The sequence below is a fragment of the Macrobrachium nipponense genome, chromosome 22 (genome assembly GCF_015104395.2).
Source record: "Macrobrachium nipponense isolate FS-2020 chromosome 22, ASM1510439v2, whole genome shotgun sequence".
Taxonomy (NCBI): domain Eukaryota; kingdom Metazoa; phylum Arthropoda; class Malacostraca; order Decapoda; family Palaemonidae; genus Macrobrachium; species Macrobrachium nipponense.
In genome coordinates, this window is record NC_087213.1 from 53,505,168 (window position 1) to 53,524,840 (window position 19,673).

At 38.7% G+C, this 19,673-nt stretch overlaps 1 long non-coding RNA gene across 2 annotated transcripts in view; it reads right to left on the reverse strand.

Moving 5' to 3' along the window:
* Positions 1–3,594: 3,594 nt before the first annotated feature.
* Positions 3,595–19,673, reverse strand: part of LOC135198647 (uncharacterized) — a 148,964-nt gene continuing 132,885 nt past the window's right edge. Inside the window, exon 4 of one of the 2 annotated variants that reach the window (XR_010310857.1) lies at positions 3,595–3,695. This is a non-coding gene — a long non-coding RNA (uncharacterized LOC135198647). Of the gene's footprint in view, positions 3,696–3,740; positions 3,794–19,673 lie in introns of those variants that run through there. The other variant, XR_010310856.1, reaches the window with a different exon arrangement.

Here is a 19,673-nt window from a genome sequence, read left to right on the forward strand (position 1 = left end):
TACTGCTACTTAATACTGCTAAATCTATTGCCTACTGCCTACTAATACTGCTAAATACTAATTCTTGCTCCTATGCCTACTAACTGCCTAACTACTATTGCCCCTAACTGTTGCTAATCTACTGCTACTAAAGACTGCTATACTATTGCTCCTACTGCCTACTAATACTGCTAATACTATTGCTCCTACTGCCTACTACTACTGCACCTCCTCCTGCTCCTGCTCCTCCTGCAGCGAATGCGAAGAAGGGCGGTGGTTATGCATTTGTGCAACCTCACCGTGTGATTAGCCGTGGCCACACGATCCGGCGGTTACACGGCAATTCCGATTAGCACGATTTCATAGCCCGGCCGCAATGCACGTCCGATGATGCACATTAAGTCCTCCCGCCCGAAACTTTATGGGGATAATGACATTCATCCCAGGGGCGCGTAAATCACCCGGCGTTATTTAACACCTGACGGGGATGCAGGCGTCGGAGGAGGAGGAGGGTGCCGGGAGGAGCGTGGGTGCTTCTGTTGTGGGTGGAGGGTGAGGCTGCGTGGGTGTTTTTGGGACACGGTTTCCGTTCTTGGCTTGGCAGACGTCATAGGGTCTTTTCTGAGGTGGGGTGTGGGTGTCTTTGGAGTACTGTGTCCACCCTTCATTTGGCAGACGTTGGGTCTGTGGTAGGGCTGTGGATGTTTTTGGGGAGGGCCACTTCTGAGGTGGGCTGTAATTACTTTTGGGACCGCCTTGATTTGGCAGACATGGGGCCATTTTTGCCATAATATGCAACCACTTTTTATCCTTTTAGCTTTTTGGTACTTTAACGAAAAAATGTGCCGAAAAACGTTCACTGTCGTCCACAGAACCAAAAAGGGTATTTTCACAGCCCAAAACTACCACCCCCACCCCATTTTCTTTTTCTTTTTTTTTTTTCTTTTATTAAATGACCCTCAGTTATCAAACGGAAAGCCAGAGGCTGCCTCAGAACAGGTAAATCTATATACCACATCAGTTCTCAAATGGACACCGTCTCTCATGACAAGTGCACATTTTCCTTCCTTCTTATCATCATGATTATCTCGTCAGCCCTCTATCCCCTCCTCCTCATCCTTCTTCTTCTTCTTCTTCTTCTTGGGCTGACGAGGATGACGCAGCACATATCGCTTATGCATACTCGGCTTGCAATGCAACGATGTACTGCGGTAATCACGGGTGTCCAGGTAAACGCTGTGGCGGAGATGATAACGTCTTAATGGCCAATAACAGAGATTTTTATGGATATTATTATCATTATTATTAGAGAACCGCCCACCACCCAATTTTTTTTTTTTTTTTTTTTTTGCTACGTATTTCTTCCAGAACTGGTTTTCCATAACTATGATTTATGAACAGTCGCTCACTCACTCCACTGGGTTCCAGGCCTCATTGTGACTCAAGTCACGTATGGTTTTTCTACAGAGCTGTAAAATGAACAAAAGATACTACTTATTTACAGTTGGGATGTCTGGGACATATTCACTGATTGATTGTGATTTATCTGGCGTTTCCAATCATTGCAGAACATAGGGGCCGGGTGATGTTTTTCAGGCATCAATAAATTGTCATCAACAAGTTGGGTACAAGTCAACGACTTATTGTTTGTTTATTTGTTTGTTTGTATGGTGTTTTTACGTTACATGGAGCCAGTGATTATTCAGCAACGGGACCAACCGCTTTGCATGATTTCCGAACCACGTCGAGAGTGAACTTCTACCACCAGAAATACACATCTCTCACACCTCAATGGCTTGCCCAAAAATCGAACTCGTGGCCACCGAGGTGGTAGGTCAAGACCACACCAACCACGCCATCCATCGAGGCGCTCAACGACTTATTGGCAGTCCAAGCTAGTGCATCACAAGATTATCCAGCACTGGCCAAAGATTTTTTCTCCATTAACAGTCGTTGACATGTTTTCAACATGTCTGATATGTATATGATACGTTGCTGACATCTGTTTAAAATATTTCTTTGACACACGTCAGCAGCTTATTGCTTACATATCACAAACATGTTGAAAACAGGCACACGACCGCAAGTGGAGAAAGAATCTTTGGGCAGTGCTGGATAATCGTATGAAGAAATGGTGAGGACTAAATAAGTCATTGAATTGTATTAAACTTATTGGTGATATATATGTGAAAAGTTGTAAACGTTTGTTTATGACACCATTTAGTGGATTGTGGACGCACCCTCAACGTGTAACGAGACAAATAAATAAATAAAGAAGCCAAACAAAAGAATCTTTCATAGTAAAACTATGACATTCCAGTGACCTTGAAGAAATAGCCTGACCTTCATGCGAAGGAGCTGACGAGTGAGGAAACTTGATGCGAAAACTCTGAAAGTTTGAGTTTCGAAGGTCGGGGGGTTGCCCCATTGATTGATCTGCGTCAAAACGACGTCACCACCACAAAGGTTAAGATTAAGGGGTCAGCCGCCTTGAGGTGACAGACAATAAGAGCGATGTGGATTTCTGAATGGATCAAGAATAGACTTGTGGAGTACTACTTCCTCTGCTTCAGTACCAACTGTTCAGTATTCTCCCAGTTCTACATTTAGATCCTTGTACTTCATATTCATTTTCAAGACCTGTCTTGCTGTCCGACCCCTCTGACTGTTGTTTGTTTGTTTGTATGGTGATTTAACGTTGCATGGAACCAGTGGTCATCCAACAACGGGACCAACGGCTTGACATGACTTCCGAACCACGTCGAGAGTGATCTTCTATCACCAGAAATATACATCTCTCACTCCTCAATGGAATGCCCGAGAATCGAACTCTCGGCCACCGAGGTGGCACGCCAACACCATACCAACTAAGCACCAGAGGCGCTTCCCTCTGGCTGTTACTTATTGGCGCAACTGTAAAGTATTCCCTCAGTTCCACCTTCGTCTCCTTCAGTTTTCTGGACCTCAGTCTTGCTGTTCAACCACTCCAACCTATTCCTTTCAATGTCTTGAGGGCTGAATGGCCGGAAGTGCCCCAGTGCTTGGCTGCACAGCCTATAATTTCATATAATCAATTAAGGATTTATTTGATGTATAGGAATAAAGTGTCTTTAGATTCCTAATAAGAGTTTGTCAATAGAAAGATCTATCGTAATTGAGTGTGATAAACTTTACACAGGTGTACCTATTGATAAGTGCTCACAGAAATAAGAAAAATTTATTGGCACAATAACATGGAAACATATTTTAAGTGCATAACTACCCTCCTTCCATTTTAATACATTTTTATCTATTTACTCATTTATTTTTGCTCCTTTAATAAGTAGGATCTCTTCTTTTATGTACTTCCCTTTACCTCCTGTTACTTCTTCCTCATGAACACCTTAATATTCTTTGGAAGCTTGAATTTCAACTCAGTGGCCCTGTGGTGGTGGGCTTGTTCTATATGTATAGGTGTCATCTTCTGAATAATAATAATAATAATAATAATAATAATAATAATAATAATAATAATAAACCAGGTTCCAGCTTGCTTATAATTCTGTCGAGAACACGCTTCCGGTTTTTGCCAGCCCTAAACCTTACAAAAAAAAAAAATACTAAAATTTATTGGACAGAAAGAACTTTATTTTTTATTTTTATTTTAGAGAAGACTTAAATTGGGTGTGGAAAAACTTCTTGGGAAAGAGTTTCCATCATCCTCTCCACTGACCTTTCTGCAAGAAGAAGAAGAAGAAGAAGAAGAAGAAGAAAGACACATAAAGGGGGTGGGGGGGAAGCCGTAAGTTGGGGTTACGTAGTATAAGGGGGAACGCTGAAAGAAAATAGAACAAATATTAACAATAATAATAATGAAAGACAACTACATCAATAATAATAATAATAATAATGTAAATTATAATAATAAAAGTAATAATAACAATGACGATGATAGATGGATCCAGGCTCATTCCTATCATTAAATTCAAGAGGAAAGATTCATACCGAAAAGTGGCGTCCCCTCGCTCAACTCTGAAAGATGATAATCTCTCTCTCTCTCTCTCTCTCTCTCTCTCTCTCTCTCTTCCTCGTCGTCTCTCTCTCTCCTCTCTCTCAGGCCTTTTTCAACCCTTTGTTCTTTTCATATTTTTAAGCCTTCTTTTAAGGAAGGTCCCAATGATCTGGAAGGACTAATATCAGGCTCTTGTTCTTTTCATAATTTTAAGTCCCCTTTTAAGGAAGGCACCTATGATCTGGAAGGACTCATTTCAGGCCCATTTTAGCCCCTGTTCTATTTTTTTTCTTAATTTTAAGTCCCCTTTTTAGGAAGGCACCAATGACCTGGAAGGACTTATTTCAGTCCTATAGTCCTTGTATGATTTCAAGTCCACTTTTTTAAGAAGGCCCCTATGATCTGGAAGGACTTATTTCAGGCCTGTTTCAGCCCCTGGTTCTTATTACACTATCAAGTTGCCTTTTCAAGAAGGCACCAATGCCCTGGAAGGACTTAATTCTGGTCTTTGTTCTCTACGTAATATCAAACCGCATTTTTTTTTTTTTTTTTTTTTTTTTTAAGGAAGGTAGCAATCTGGAAGGACTTGTTTCAAGCATATTTCATTGCCCTAACTTTTATTTCATTTCCAATTCCAAGTCCCTGTTTTTAGGAAGGTACTAATCTGGAAGGACTTGTTTCAGGCCTATTTCATTCCCCTATTTTTTTTTCAAGTCCCTGTTTTTAGGAAGGTGGCAATCTAGGACTTGCTTCAGGCCTATTTCATTACCTTAATATTTATTTCATTTCCAAGTCGCTGTTTTTTGGAAGGTACCAATCTGGAAAAACTAGTTTCAGGCCTATTTCATTCCCCTAATTTATTTTCCATTTCCAAGTCTCTGTTTTTAGGAAGGTAGCAATCTGGAAGGACTTATTTCAGGCCTATTTCATTCCCCTATTTTTAATTTTTTTTTTTTATTTTCAGGTTCCTGTTTTTAGGAAGGTACCAATGCCCCGGAAGGACTTGTTTCAGGCCTATTTCATTCCCCTATTTTTTTTTAAGTCCCTGTTTTTAGGAAGGTAGCAATCAGGAAGGACTTGTTTCAGACCTATTTCATTACACTAATATTTATTTCATATCCAAGTCCCTGCTTTTAGGAAGGCACCAATGCCCTGGAAGGACTTATTGCAGGCTACCAATGTGAGTGTATGTACATCCGTATGTGCTTAAGTGAGTCTCCCCTGTGTTTGTGTTGACAGGAGAGGGAGAGTTCCTGCAGACAGCCTTCGAAATCTTGAGACGGAGCTTTCGAAGTGTGATCTGCTGGAATCTCCCACCCAACCCTGCACAAAAAAAGGTGGGGACGCTGCGTCTTCGGAGGACCTTAGTGGCCCACCTTCCTTCTCCCGAAATTTCCTCAGCCCGGCTCTTCCGAGCAAGTTACAATGGAGGCTTTGACCTTTCCCTCAACTCGAAGGGTAAAGAGGGGAGAGGGAGAGGGAGAGAGAGAGAGGTAAGGAAGATAGGGCGGGGGATGGGGAGGGAAGAGAGAGAGAGGAGGGGAGTGGGCGAAGGGAAGAGGCAAGGAGACCATGACTAGCACAGTTGAGTCGGGGGAGGGGAGGGGAGGGGGGAAAGGGTGCGTAAAAAGTTTATTGATTTTAAGACTCCCCTTATGAACACATTTTCCCCCTCCGGCCTTCCTTCACTTCCACAGTGAATTCTCTCTCTCTCCTTGGTTTCAACCGCTTCCTCTTCATAATCTTTCATTCCTGCATCTTCCCGCCCTTCACTTTCTCTTCTTCTTCTTCTCCTCCTTCTTCAACTACTTCTTCTTTCCTTTCACTAGTCGAATCTTCTTCTTCTTAACACTGATTTGTATTTCATTTTGAAGCAAATTTATCAATTTTGTTATATTCTTTCGTTTCTTAAAAGAATTAGCCCCTTTCTTTTAATCTGAGGGATTCATTATCATGTCCTGGCAACCTACTGGTCAACAGTGCTTGCGATATTCACTTATGATAATGAAACCCGCGGAACCGTTGTCTGTAGATGGACGATGTTATGTGATCTCTTAAATATTATTATTATTATTATTACAAAACCTGGATCTGTTTTCTAACTCAGTGCCACCAAGCTTTGGAATTCATTACCAGCCTATGTTTTTCCACGTCTGTAACTCTTCTATCCTAGCTGTTCTGCATTTTGTGTTCAGATTTACCAGCGTTCAACCCGGGTCTCGGCGTTAGTTTCTGTTGTCTCGACCAACTCTTATATTACCATCCTTTTGTATTATATATATATATATATGTGTGTGTGTGTGTGTGTGTGTGTCCTCTCGCTTGCCCATTCTTCCTCTTCTTCTTCTTCTTCTTTTCAGCTTAATCCATGGTAGGGGTCACTGTTTTCAACGAGTCTTTTCTGACAGCTCATTTCATAATAGGTTTTGGCAGATGTTCCTTGCCTCTAGAGCAGGTGAATCCTATATATATATATATCATAATATATATAAAACACCTCTAGGAACACAAAGGCAAAGAGAAACTACCGGGGCTCTTGTAGAAGGCATGAGATTGACTTTAATACTTCCACATTTACTTATTTATTATTAATTAGTATTCTTTCATTATTATTATTAGCAATATCACGAGTTTGATAGTGCACGCTACGCTGTGCTGGAACACGGTGCTGCCCGTCATATCTCCCCTACCCTCCTGGTCCCTTCTCCTACCCCACTCCCAGGAGGAGGGTTGATGTCTCTCCTACCTTCCCAATCCCCTACCTACCCCGCCCACCACGGGGCGGACAAACTGATTTTCATGGGGGGTGGTGGCTGGTGGCAATCTGTCTTGCCCTACTGTTTTCTTCCTGACCTGGGGATTTGAAAAAACAAGATCCACCCGTATTTTATTATTATTTATTATATCATTATCATTATAGACTAATTTAACAATTCTGGACTAGAAAACGTTCCTGTAAAACATTAATTTACTAGGAGCATTTCTGAAGGACAGCAGGCCTATACATAAATTGGGGGGAGGGGGAGGGGGAGATGGAGTGGGGGGAGGGGGGTCGATGTTATGCCGAAGATTTATGAAAAAACACAGTTTAGGCCTAAGGCTTATGCGGCAAACTCAACAAGGCGTGTTTGGTATGGCTGGTGTATGGAGGCCTGGCTTATAATAATAATAATAATAATAATAATAATAATAATAATAATAATAATAATAATAATTGCCTATTTGCTTCCTCATGTTGAAATGCTGTTCGAGTGGGTTACGTGCTGAATACCTACACCTGGCGTCTATACGTATGGTCATCCATCCAAGCATACAGCCTATACTCGACGTTGCATAGTTTAATTATTTATGATAAATAAACACATTCCGATACCTAAGCAATCTACAATAAAGTGATAGATATTAAGGATGAATTAATCTATTTGAATCATATTCGGCGTCTTTCCGATTACCGTGGAGTTCGATTTGAACTCTGAATAACGCTACGGTGCTCGCGATGTCAAACAAACAAACAAAACAGGAAAAAACAAAAAACAAAATCTACACAATAACCTATCTATGTATAGTCAATCAATTCATATTTTTATTCATCCGCGTACAGTACATACCCAAACGTATCACAGGTGTGTGTGTGTGTGTATGTGTGTGTCTGTGTGTGTCCTGATTTCAAAAAACAAACAAATAAATAAATCACAAATACACAATCACCTCTCTATGCATAGTTAATCAACTTGCTGTACACACCTAAATGTATCACTGGTGTGTGTGTGTGTGTGTGACTGTGTTTGTGTCTGTGCGTGTCCTGATTTCAAACAAACAAACAAACAAAAATAAAAATAAAAAACTTATACACAATCACCTCTCTATGCAGTCAATCATGCATAGTCAATTAAATTACTGTACTTACCTAAATGTATCACAGGTGTGTGTGTGTGTGTGTCAGTGCTTGTTTGTCTGTGTGTGTCTGTGTGAGTGTACGTACAAACGCAGGCTTTCAACTGCCTTCAGAATATTCTTCCACAGCCCTGCCTTGGTTCATCACGTACGCAAGAAAGCACAAAGCTGTCCGGCTAAACATTCTGTATCACATTTGAGTCGCTGGACATCCAGTCTCGTTCCAGTTCATTACAAACTCCAGCAGCCTCTGTGAGTAAGTCTTTGCAGAAACCGCGAGAGAGCTCTCTCCTTGCGATGAATAACTTCGAGATATTTTTAACGTCACGTTCAGAGAGAATTTGCTTTCGAACAATTCCTCATAAGGTGGAAAAAGTTAAGTATATCTTAGTTTTACCAGACCATTGAGCTGATTAACGGCTCTCCTAGGGCTGGCCCGAAGGATTAGATATTTTTACGTAGCTAGGAACCTAGCAACGGGACCTACTGCTTATTGTGGGATCCGAACCACATTAAATCGAGAAATGAATTTCTATCACCAGAAATAAATTCCTCTGGTTCCGCGATGGCCGAGCCGAGAATCGAACTTCGGACCACCGGATTGGTAGCCGAGCGCGAAATCCACTCGTCCAACGAGAAACTCGTAAGGAGGAGGAGGAGGAGGAGGAAACGATGGATAACTGGGGGGAAAGCCAAAATTTGGCTTCGAACAATTCCACGTAAAGAGAGATGTGTGCATTGTCGTGAGGAGGAGGAGGAGGAGGAGGAGGGATAATTTGGGGGAGAGGGAGGAGGACGGAGAAACTACAACTTCTGCACTTGTTGAGTTAGAAGGTCAGGGCCTCTATTACACTGTTAAGACGAACAATTAAAAAAAAAATTAATACAAGGAAATTCCAGGCATATTCCAGCCTTCGGGCGAGGACTGGGAAACCTCCGCCAAGGCATAGGTGGAGTCAACGCCCCACTCAACACACAAAAAAAAAAAAAAAAAAAAAAAAAAAAAAAAAAAAAAAATTGCCCAGATCCAGGTCTCTTCCAAAATGTAGTCAACGCTCACCCACACACACACACACACACACACACACACACACACACACACACAAAAATCCCTTGCCCAGCCCTAAGTCTCTGCCAAAATCTAGTCAGCCGCTGGGAGTCGTGAGGTCAACTCAGGTCAAACTTTCAAAAAATAAAGTCCACATATCATATTTGCGTGAAACTATTAATAATATATAAACTTCATCGAACAAGAAAAAAAAATAAATTTGATCTATATAATATATATTGATGAAATTGTGTAAGATTGAAGGAAATGTCTTGTGTAGAGAGAGAGAGAGAGAGAGAGAGAGAGAGAGAGAGAGAGAGAGAGAGAGAGAGAGGGCGTACAAAACCTTACATTTCCTATCTAATTGCGTCACTTTACAATGTTCCATATCTCTCTCTCTCTCTCTCTCTCTCTCTCTCTCTCTATATATATATATATATATATATATATATATATACATATATATATATATATATATATATATATATAATATATATATATATATATATATACATATATATATATATATATATATATATATATATATATATAATTTGAATCATAAAAAATTATGCAAGTTCATGGAAATTCCATAAAGAGATATATGCAAACTCTTGACAAGGTATCGAAAGAGAGAGAGAGAGAGAGAGAGAGAGAGAGAGAGAGAGAGAGAGAGAGAATTTGGACGGACTCCATAGGCAATGAGCTCATAGCCATGACAGACTTTGTTCCAACGAATGTGACACAAAAAAAAAAAAAAAAAAAAAAAAAAAATTGAAAAACAAAGGACAGAGAAAAAAGCTATATTCACAACTGGTTCCCAGAGTAAAAGCGAATAATTGAATGAATGCATAAGTGAAAGGGCAAGAAATGATATTTCATAACCGCATAAAAAAAATAAAAGAATAAAAAAATAATAAAGTCGACTCAAATATTCCACAGAAATAGAATTTAAAAAAAATTCTTGAAACAACGAGAGAGAGAGAGAGAGAGAGAGAGAGAGAGAGAGAGAGAGAGAGAGAGAGAGCTTTAAAAATTCATCATGTCTGGACACTCATGTGCGACACAGAGATATAAAATCGAAAGTAAAAAGAACTGTAAAAGAGAAAAATAAAATTGCAAAAGAAATGAAAAAACGATTCCCAAGAGTCACTCGTGGCGTTTCAAACATTGATCTTGACAGACAGCCAGAGACCGAGGACAGAAGTGTCTACAACATGATTTGTGTACCGTGGAGAAGGTCTACGACGAGGATTATCTACCACAGGATTTGTCTACCATGGGGATTGTCTACTACAAGGTTTGTGTCCCATGGAGAAGGTCTACCTATACGATTGTCTACCATGGAAAAGGTCTACCACGAGGATTGTCTACCACAGGGTTTGTCTACTATGGGGATTGTCTACCACAGGGTTTGTCTACTATGGGGATTGTCTAACACGAGGATTGTCTACCACAGGGAATGTCTACTATGGGGATTGTCTAACACGAGGATTGTCTACCACAGGGTTTGTCTACCATGGAGAATATCTACCAAGAGGATTATTTACCACAGAGTTTGTCTACCAATAGGATTGTCTACCATGGGGTTTGTCTACCATGGAGATTCTCTACCACAGGATTTGTCTACCATGGAGAAGGTCTACCATGAAGATTGTCTACCATGGAGAATGTCTACCACAGGATTTGTCTACCATGGGGATTGTCTACCATGGAGAAGATCTACCAAGAGAGGATTATTTACCACAGGGTTTGTCTACCAATAGGATTGTCTACCATGGGGTTTGTCTACCATGGAGATTCTCTCCAAACAGGATTTGTTCTACCATTGGCGAGATTCGTCTACCACAGGATTTATGTCTACCATGGAGATCGGCATTCTATACAGGGATTTGTCTACCAATCGGAGATTGGTCTAAAGCCCCAGGACAAGTTGCTATTTCTTGGACTGCAGACCATAAAGTATATACCATTTCATTCACCCAAAAACATCACCCCCCCCCCCCCACCTCCCACGTCCGATCACACCGCCGTGTTAGGAATGGTGTGGGGTGACCTTGTACCCATATCTTGCCCAGCCTAGATTAAAAGGAGTCCCACTCTGGCTCGAACTCGTTGGAAACTATATCCCGCCCCTTGATATTAGAGAGCTTATAGAAAAGGAGATGGCGTACATCGCAACAGCATATAGTCAACTAAACGCATAAATGAGCCGAGATCGAGTAGATTCCTATAAGCAGACACGGACTCTTGCTTCGTAAAAGGTCTATTTTATTCCGTGAAAGTGAAACTGGGCGTTGCAGGAAATAGATAGGAGAGAGAAAGTACAGAGGAGCGGAAGGAAAAGGAAGAAGAACATAGAGAAGAAGAAGAAGAAGAGGAAGTAGCCTCATCAGTTGTAACAGGAAGTGACGAACCCCATTCCTGAAAAATTGGGTAGAGTGGATTTTGGAATGTTATGCTACAGTGGTCTGGTCAGAAATATCGTGACTTCAGGAAACATGAGAGAAAATATTGTCTGAAGCAGGAACAATGGTATAACCATAGAAAGCCACAAATGTCCATTTATTTATATTTTTTATTAATACCTTCACCATCGCATAGGACAAATTGCAGTTTCTGTGTGATTGGGGAACATAAAATTTCCAAAAAAAAACAAAATCACAAAAACAAAAATGCCAAAAAAGCCAATTTCTTTACAGGGAGACGCCACAAGTGCCAATCTAAAAAAAAAAATCTTAATACCATAATCACCGCATAGGAAATATTGAAATCTCTGCTTGAATGGGGAATATAAAATTTCAAAAAAAAAAAAATAAATAAATAAATAAATAAATAAAAATCCAAAAAAGCAACTTTGTTTACAGGGAGACGCCACAAATGCCATTTTTTTTAATACCACCACCACCGCATACGAAAAATTGAAGTCTCGGCGTGAATGGGGAACATAAGATTTCCAAACTTTATGATATGGTCATAGAAAGAAGGCAAAAATGCCAATATTTTTACTAGTAATACCATTACCATCGCATAGAAGAAACCTTCAGTCTCCACGCGAGAGCGGGCACATAAAACTCCTAAAAATCGTTAAAAAAAAATATTGATGAAACTTGAAAGAAAATAGTCTGACGAAGAACAATATGGCATGATCACAATTACGCTAAAAATTATTTTAATTTTAATTTTTTACTAAAAAATTCCTGAAAATCATTAAAAAAAATTCATGAAACTTGAAAAACTTGAAAGAAAATAGTCTGAAGAAGAACAATATGGCATGATCACAGTTACGCTAAAAATTATTTTAATCTTAATTTTTTATTAAAAAATTCCAAAAAATTATTAGAAAAATTCATGGTCTGTAGAAGAACAATATGGCATGATCACAGTTACGCTAAAAATGCTTTCAATTCTATCTTTTTTTATTAAAAAATTCTTAAAAATCATTAAAAAATATTCATGAAACTTGAAAGAAAATGGTCAGCAGAAGAGCAATCTGGCATGATCACAGTTACGCTGAAAATGCTTTTAATTTAATTTTTTTTATCAAAAAATTCCTAAGATCATTAAAAAATTCATGAAACTTGAAAGAAAATGGTCTGACGAAGAACAACAATATGGCATGATCACAGAGAGACGCCAAAAATGTTTTTAATTTTTATTATTCATTTTTTTTATTAATACCTTCATCAACTCTTACTAAAGATGATAATGACGGGAACATAAAACTTTGTAAAAATCATTAAAAAAAAAAAAATCAAACTCCGTCACAATAACGTGGATGCAAATTCATTTTTTTGTCTCTCACTCTCTTTCTCTCTCTCTCTCTCTCTTTCCTTTTTAGTCATTTGAAGGGGGGGAAAAAGGGGGACATGACGGGAGGAAGGGGGAAGAAGGGAGGGGGGAGGGTGGTACCAACGGAAAAGGGTGTGTGGGTCAGAGGATGCAGAGGTCGGTTTCGGAAGGTAGGGGGCGAGGGGAGGGAAGGGGGGGAGGGATCTGATACCGGACGCTGACACAGACACACACACGCACACACGCTTTCCACTTCCTGTTCGTTCCAGCATTCGCTTGATAGGGGGTGTGGGTAAGTGGGGGGAGGGAGGGAATTCCCCAGATTTTTTTTTTTCTTTTTTTTTTTTTTTTTTAGAAAACGCAAGACTTTCTTTTTGTGACTTTTTTTTTTTAAACGGGGTAAAATGGAAAGCAGTTTAAGATCACTCTTTAAAGAAAGACCTTGTAAGCAAGAGCCCGTGCTGGCATAAGGCCAGCTCAGTCTGGCGGTAACAACGAGAGCACCAAAGATGAAATTCTCCCACTCTCTCTCTCTCTCTCTCTCTCTCTTATCTCGTCTCTCTCTCTCTCTATCCATTTTGTAGGATACTCCAGCTTTATATTGGAAAAGAAAGATATGATGGATGATGATGATGATGATTATTATTATTATATTATTATTATTATTATTATTATTATTATTATTATCATTCTCTCTCTCTCTCTCTCCATTGTAGGATACCCAAATTTATATTGGAAATATAAGATAATGATGATGATGAAGATGATTATAATTCTACAAGTGTATGACAGACTGACAAGATTGATTTTGAGGTTATCTGGAGTCGCAGCGATCACGGTCACTGGGAGTCTTGCCAGGATACGAAATGTTTCCCTTTAGGTAGAAATATTAGGATATGGCCATGATATGCATGTATATACTGATATCTAAGCCAAACATTTATTGATATCCAAGCGAAAAGTTCACTGGCTTCAAAACCAAACATTTATTGATATCCAAGTCAAAGGTTTACTGGCATCAAACCCAAACATTTACTGATATCCAGGCCAAGGGTTAACTTGCTTCAAAGCCAAACATTTTCTGATGTTTAAGCCAAAGGTTTACTGGCATCAAACCCAAACATTTACTGATATCCAAGACAAAAGTTTATTGGCATCAAACAATGCAAAATTCAAAATGATAAACAATAAATTACTTGTAACAAATGTATATTCCCTTAGCATTCGCGGATTGGCGTCATCCACAACACGATATTCTTGAAGCCAAGAGATGAAGCTGTGCAGTACAACAAATCATTATTGCAACGAAAATAAAATAAAAATAAAAATAAAATAAAAACAGAACAAGGCGAGAGCGTATATATGTCCCGACGGTGCCTTGACGTATATCGCCATGACGATAAGTTTTGCTATCTAACGAACCGAGTCCTTATCTTGGGCAAATTTCTCTCGCATTAACCGCCCTCTCCCCCCACGTCCCCAATTCTCAAACAGACGCCCACGCATACAGGTACGTACGTTCGTGTAGATACACACACACGCGCACACACACACACACCTAGAGAGAGAGAGAGAGACCAATCGATATTCCGGGAACTATAACTTCCCACCAAGGTGACCCACCCTTGTCACTCGAAATTGCAAGAAGAGGAGTCGAACAATTCCACACGGAAATTTCATTCATGAATTGTTTCTCCTCTTACTAACTACTCTGACGCCGAGTGTTTGCAGAGGTGAGCCCCAACTGAGGCTTCGCAGGCACTTCTGGAGCCTGGAGCCTGAAGTCTGAAGCCTGAAGCCTGAAAGGCCAGATGGTTTTGAAGCTCTGCTCGAAAATCATCAGATTTTTGGAGGGAATCCCGCTGCAGAAGTCGGGCGGAAAAAAAGGGTACATGACGCTGACGCAATTTCTTCTTCTTCCAATCTATTACATATTCCAAGTTAGGTCAACGAATCCCTTCATCGGCCCATCAGCGGAATAGATACACAGAGACTATGCCAAAGGCCAAGCACTGGGACCTACGAGGTCATTCAGCGCTGAAAGGGAAACATACGGTAAAAGGTCTGAAAGGTTTAACAAGAGGAAAACCTCGCTACGAAGCAACTGTTAGGAAGGTAAGATGGAAGACAGAGACTATGAAAGGAGGTACTGTAAAATGAATGAAAGGTAAGTACGCTGCAACGAACCTTAAGTAATGCCTACAGTGCACCGCGTCGAGGGTTATTTTTCGCCTGACTGTCACATACTCAAAGTATTTTCCTCGAACAATCTATCTCCCTCAATGCCTTCTTCATCTTTTAATAGAAGTGTCTCAAATTCTTCTGGAGCATTGGCAATGTTTTCGTCAGTTTTAGTATATTTTTTTTCCGCCTTCTCGTCCAAACTGGTCCTCTTCAGACACACTCGTGACTCACTCAAGCCCCCGATAATACAAATTCGTTAGTGACTCGCCTTCCTTCGCAGGAGAGACAAAATTGACGAAGTTCGGCAAAAGTCTGTAGCATCGTCTCAGATTTTGTTAAACAAGAAGAAAATGAAGAAGTTGAATAATTAGATTTTCCCCAAAGAAGAAGAAAAAAAATCAGATTAGCCACCAAGAAGAACAAGAAGAAGTTCAATAATCAGATTTTCACTAAACAAGAAGAAGAGGAAATTTTCCACAGAAGAAGAAGAAGAAAAAGAAGAAAATTTCCAACGAAGAAGAGGAAGAAGAGGAAGAAAATTTCCTCCGAAGAAGAGGAAGAAGAAGAAAATTTCCGCAGAAGAAGAAGTTCAATAATCAATTTCCACTAAACAAGAAAAAGAAGAAAATTTCCACAGAAGGAAAAGAAAATTAGATTACCCACAAAGAAGAAGAAGAAGAAGATGATGAAGAAGACAAAATGACCTTAAGTTTTCGCGGTGTCCGACATCATACGTAGCAGTTACAGCCCTCCATCGATTTCAACCGCCCCCCTCCCCCCAAAAAAATAAGAATAAAGGAAATAGAAAAGGGTGAAAAGAAAGGAGGGAAAATATCTATAATCAATAATTTGGGGACGTGGTCCGCACCCACAAACTCCTCTTCTTGTGTCCATGGCAAGTTTGCAACACCGGAGAGAGAGAGAGAGAGAGAGAGAGAGAGAGAGAGAGAGAGAGAGAGAGAGAGAGGTGGTAATCAACAACGGGACTATTTCGAAGTCATTGATTTCATCAGTGGAAAAGGGATATATATATATTGGACTGAAATGGTTCCAGGGAGATATTTTCTCTCTCTCTCTCTCTCTCTCTCTCTATTATAGACATTTTGAATGACTCATTTTATGGAAACCACATTCTCTCTCTCTCTCTCTCTCTCTCTCTCTCTCTCTCTCTCTCTCTCGGGCCACATTCTGATTCATTACCAGTACCCAATCTGGTTAAAAGGAGAGATACTCTCTCTCATTAAAAATTTTGAACGAGTCATCTAATGGAAACCGCATTCTCTCTCTCTCTCTCTCTCTCTCTCTCTCTCTTATAGACATTTTGATTACTCATTTTATGGAAACTGCATTCTCTCTCTCTTAGTCTCCGGCTTTCCTTCTCTCTCTCTCTTATAGACATTTTGAAGGACTCATTTTATGGAAACCGCATTCTCTCTCTCTCTCTCTCTCTCCCTCTTATAGACATTTTGAATGACTCATTTTATGGAAACCGCATTCTCTCTCTCTCTCTCTCTCTCTGCATGCAACATTCCGAACGTATCCTCAATGTGCTGAAGTAGTGCAAGATATGAGTAAGGATACCAGGATATTTTGCTCAACATGTCTATCATGGATAGACAATGTTATTAAATCAAGACTTAATGTACAAATAGTTGAGGATGAAGAAGAAGAGGAAAATGGAAGAGAAGTAAACAAAACTGAAATGACAGAAAAAAATAAGGAAAACAAAGAACAAGATAAAAGTATGGATGCAGAGATACTCGTTGATACTACATATGAGGCAATCAGGCAGCATACATACGAAGAAATAAATTACGACATGACAACACAAAATAAAATCCCGAAGAGGGTCTATCCAGATCTGCACACTGATGGGAAAGAGAAAATAATAGACAAGAAAGACAAAGTCTGCACCCTTTTGAAAAGAGGAAATTGCAGATTCGGAGAAAGATGTTACTACAAACATCCCAAGGTATGTCACAACTATGAAATCTATGGTAAATGTGCATTCCTAGACGGCTATGAGGATGATTGCAGAGATCTACATCCAAAAATATGCAAAAACTTAAAAAAAGGAAAAGGATGTAAGTTCGACAAAAAAGGTAAATATAAGCACCCTGTAGCCATGAATCAAAATCAATTAAATAATCAATCAAATAATAAAATCCAAAATAAGAAAGAAACAAATAAAGAGAGGAACAAAGAATATGAGGTGAAGGAAAAAAGCAAGCCATCACCGCGATATGGAGTGTCAGCAAAGAATTTCCAAGCATCAGCTCCAAGATACAGCTCAAGAGATAAATACTGTATTTGCGATGCAAGAGGATATTGCAGATACGGAGAAAATTGCAGATTCAGGCACAAAATAAATAATTATGATTAAGGAAGATCAAACTATGGAAAAGTTGGATTTTTTAATGTCAGAATTTCTGGAAATGAAGAAAAGAACAATATACCAGAACAAGAAAGAGACGTGGGAAAATCCTTATTATTACCCATATTAAATGAAGGTGAAAACACGCAAAACATCATAGTGATGAATGCGCAGGGTTTAGTTACGAGTAACTCAAAAAGAAAAATAGAGTACTTAGAAGAACTAACCCAAATTGAAAAGAAAATAGATATAATGAATATAAGTGAAACCTGGTATTCCCAAGTGACTGCGAATGACGATCAAATTAAAGGGATCCAAACTTATAGATCAGATAAAAAAAATAGGAATCATGGGGGAACCGCGATATATGGGAAAAACATAAAACAAGGACAAATATATGAGAAATATAGTAACTCAGAATGTGAACTAATAGCGGTAGAATTTGAATCCGAAAAATTAATGAACATAGTAATATACAGACCCCCTAATACTAAAGAGTTTGACACAATAATAGAAAAATTGGATGATATATGTAGAAATCACAAGGAATGGACTATTCTCCTATCCAGAGACTTTAACTTTCCTTTCGTAGTCTGGAAAGAACGAATAGGAAATTGTGGTTGTATTTATACATATAAAAAAAGAGAGTAATAGTAGTGCAGAAGATAAGAGGCAATTCGAAAAGCTAATAATATGCTAATAGAATACAACATTCAACAAATAAATCACCTGCCAACAAGAAAGGAAAATACTTTAGACCTAGTATTTGTGAACGAGGTGAATTATGTTAAAGAAATAACAGAGATAAGCAAGAAATGAAGAAGTGGGAAGGATATGGAAAATACAACTTCTACAGTAAAAATATAAAATGGTCAGAAATAAATGAAGAATTAAACAAAGATTGGGATAACATTTTCGTAAGTGATGGTATAAAGGTAAATACGGAGATATTATATAAAATATTAGAGAAAATAGTGGATAAATATATACCGAAGAAGAAAAGTAAACATCAGTCATGCATACCAAGAGACAGAAGGATCTTATTCCAGAAAATCAGAAAGTGGAAAAAAGGTCTTGCAAAAGAAAAAAATGCATGGAAAGTGATTGAACTAAAAAGTAAGATAAAAAGGCAGAACAAAAGATTATACAATCAAAAGAAAATGAAAAACGGGACTTGGAAGAAAAAACCCTAGTAAATATCAAGCAAAACCCCAAACTATTGTACTCGTATGCAACAAAAAAGATGAATAAAAGAAGAATAGAAATAGGCCCTCTGAGAATTGAAGGGAGATTAACGAATGAAAAAAAGGAAATGTGCAACATATTGGCAGAACGATATAAGAGAGAATTCACCCCTAGAATTGATAATGAAGATAATGATATAGAAGTAAGGGATGAAAATAGTGAATAATTAGCAGACATAGATATTAATGAAGCTGATATTGCGCAGGCTATGAATGAAATTAAAAATGGAGCTGCAGCAGGGCCTGATGGTGTCCCTGCTATTTTGTTAAAGAAAGTAGTTCATTCTATCGCAAAGCCACTTACAATATTATTAATGTAGATACAGGCAAGATTTATGATGAGCACAAATTAGTATATATTACCCCTACTTTCAAAAGTGGATCAGACTAGAGGCAAGTAATTATAGGCCTGTGAGTCTAACATCACATATTATGAAAGTGTAGAAAGGGTAATGAAGAAAAAATATTTATGAAACATCTAATAAAAAAAATAATTTGTTTTAATATAGGACAACATGGTTTCGTACCTGGAAAAAGTACACAAACTTCAAACTGTTAGTCCACCGTGAGAACATATACAAAAAAAAAAAAAAAAAAAAATATGAAAAGCGGAAATGAACAGATGTGGTTTATCTAGACTTTGCAAAAAGCTTTTGATAAGGTAGATCAAATATATAGCAAAGAAAATTAGAAAATTAAAACATATATAGTGGATAAAGTAGGAAGATGGTTAAAAGATTTTTACACAACAGAAAAACAGATAGTTATTGCAAACGATGAAACCGGATGAAGCTAAGGTAATATCCGGTGTGCCACAAGGTACGGTGTTAGCTGCAGTACTGTTTGTTATTATGACTGCAGACATAGACAGCAATGTTAAGGACTCGGTAGTGAGTAGTTTTGCCAATGACACTAGAATAAGTAGAGAAATTACTTGTGACAAAGATAGGAACGCGCTACAAAGAGACCTCGACAAAGTATATGATTAGGCAGAGGTAAATAGGATGGTATTTAACTCTCATAAATTTTAATCAATAAATTATGGAGACAGAGAAGGAAAGCTATATGCATATAGGGGACCTAATAATGAGACAATCACAAATAAGGAAGCAGTTAAGGACCTTGGTGTGATGATGAATAGGAACTGTTATGCAATGATCAATAGCA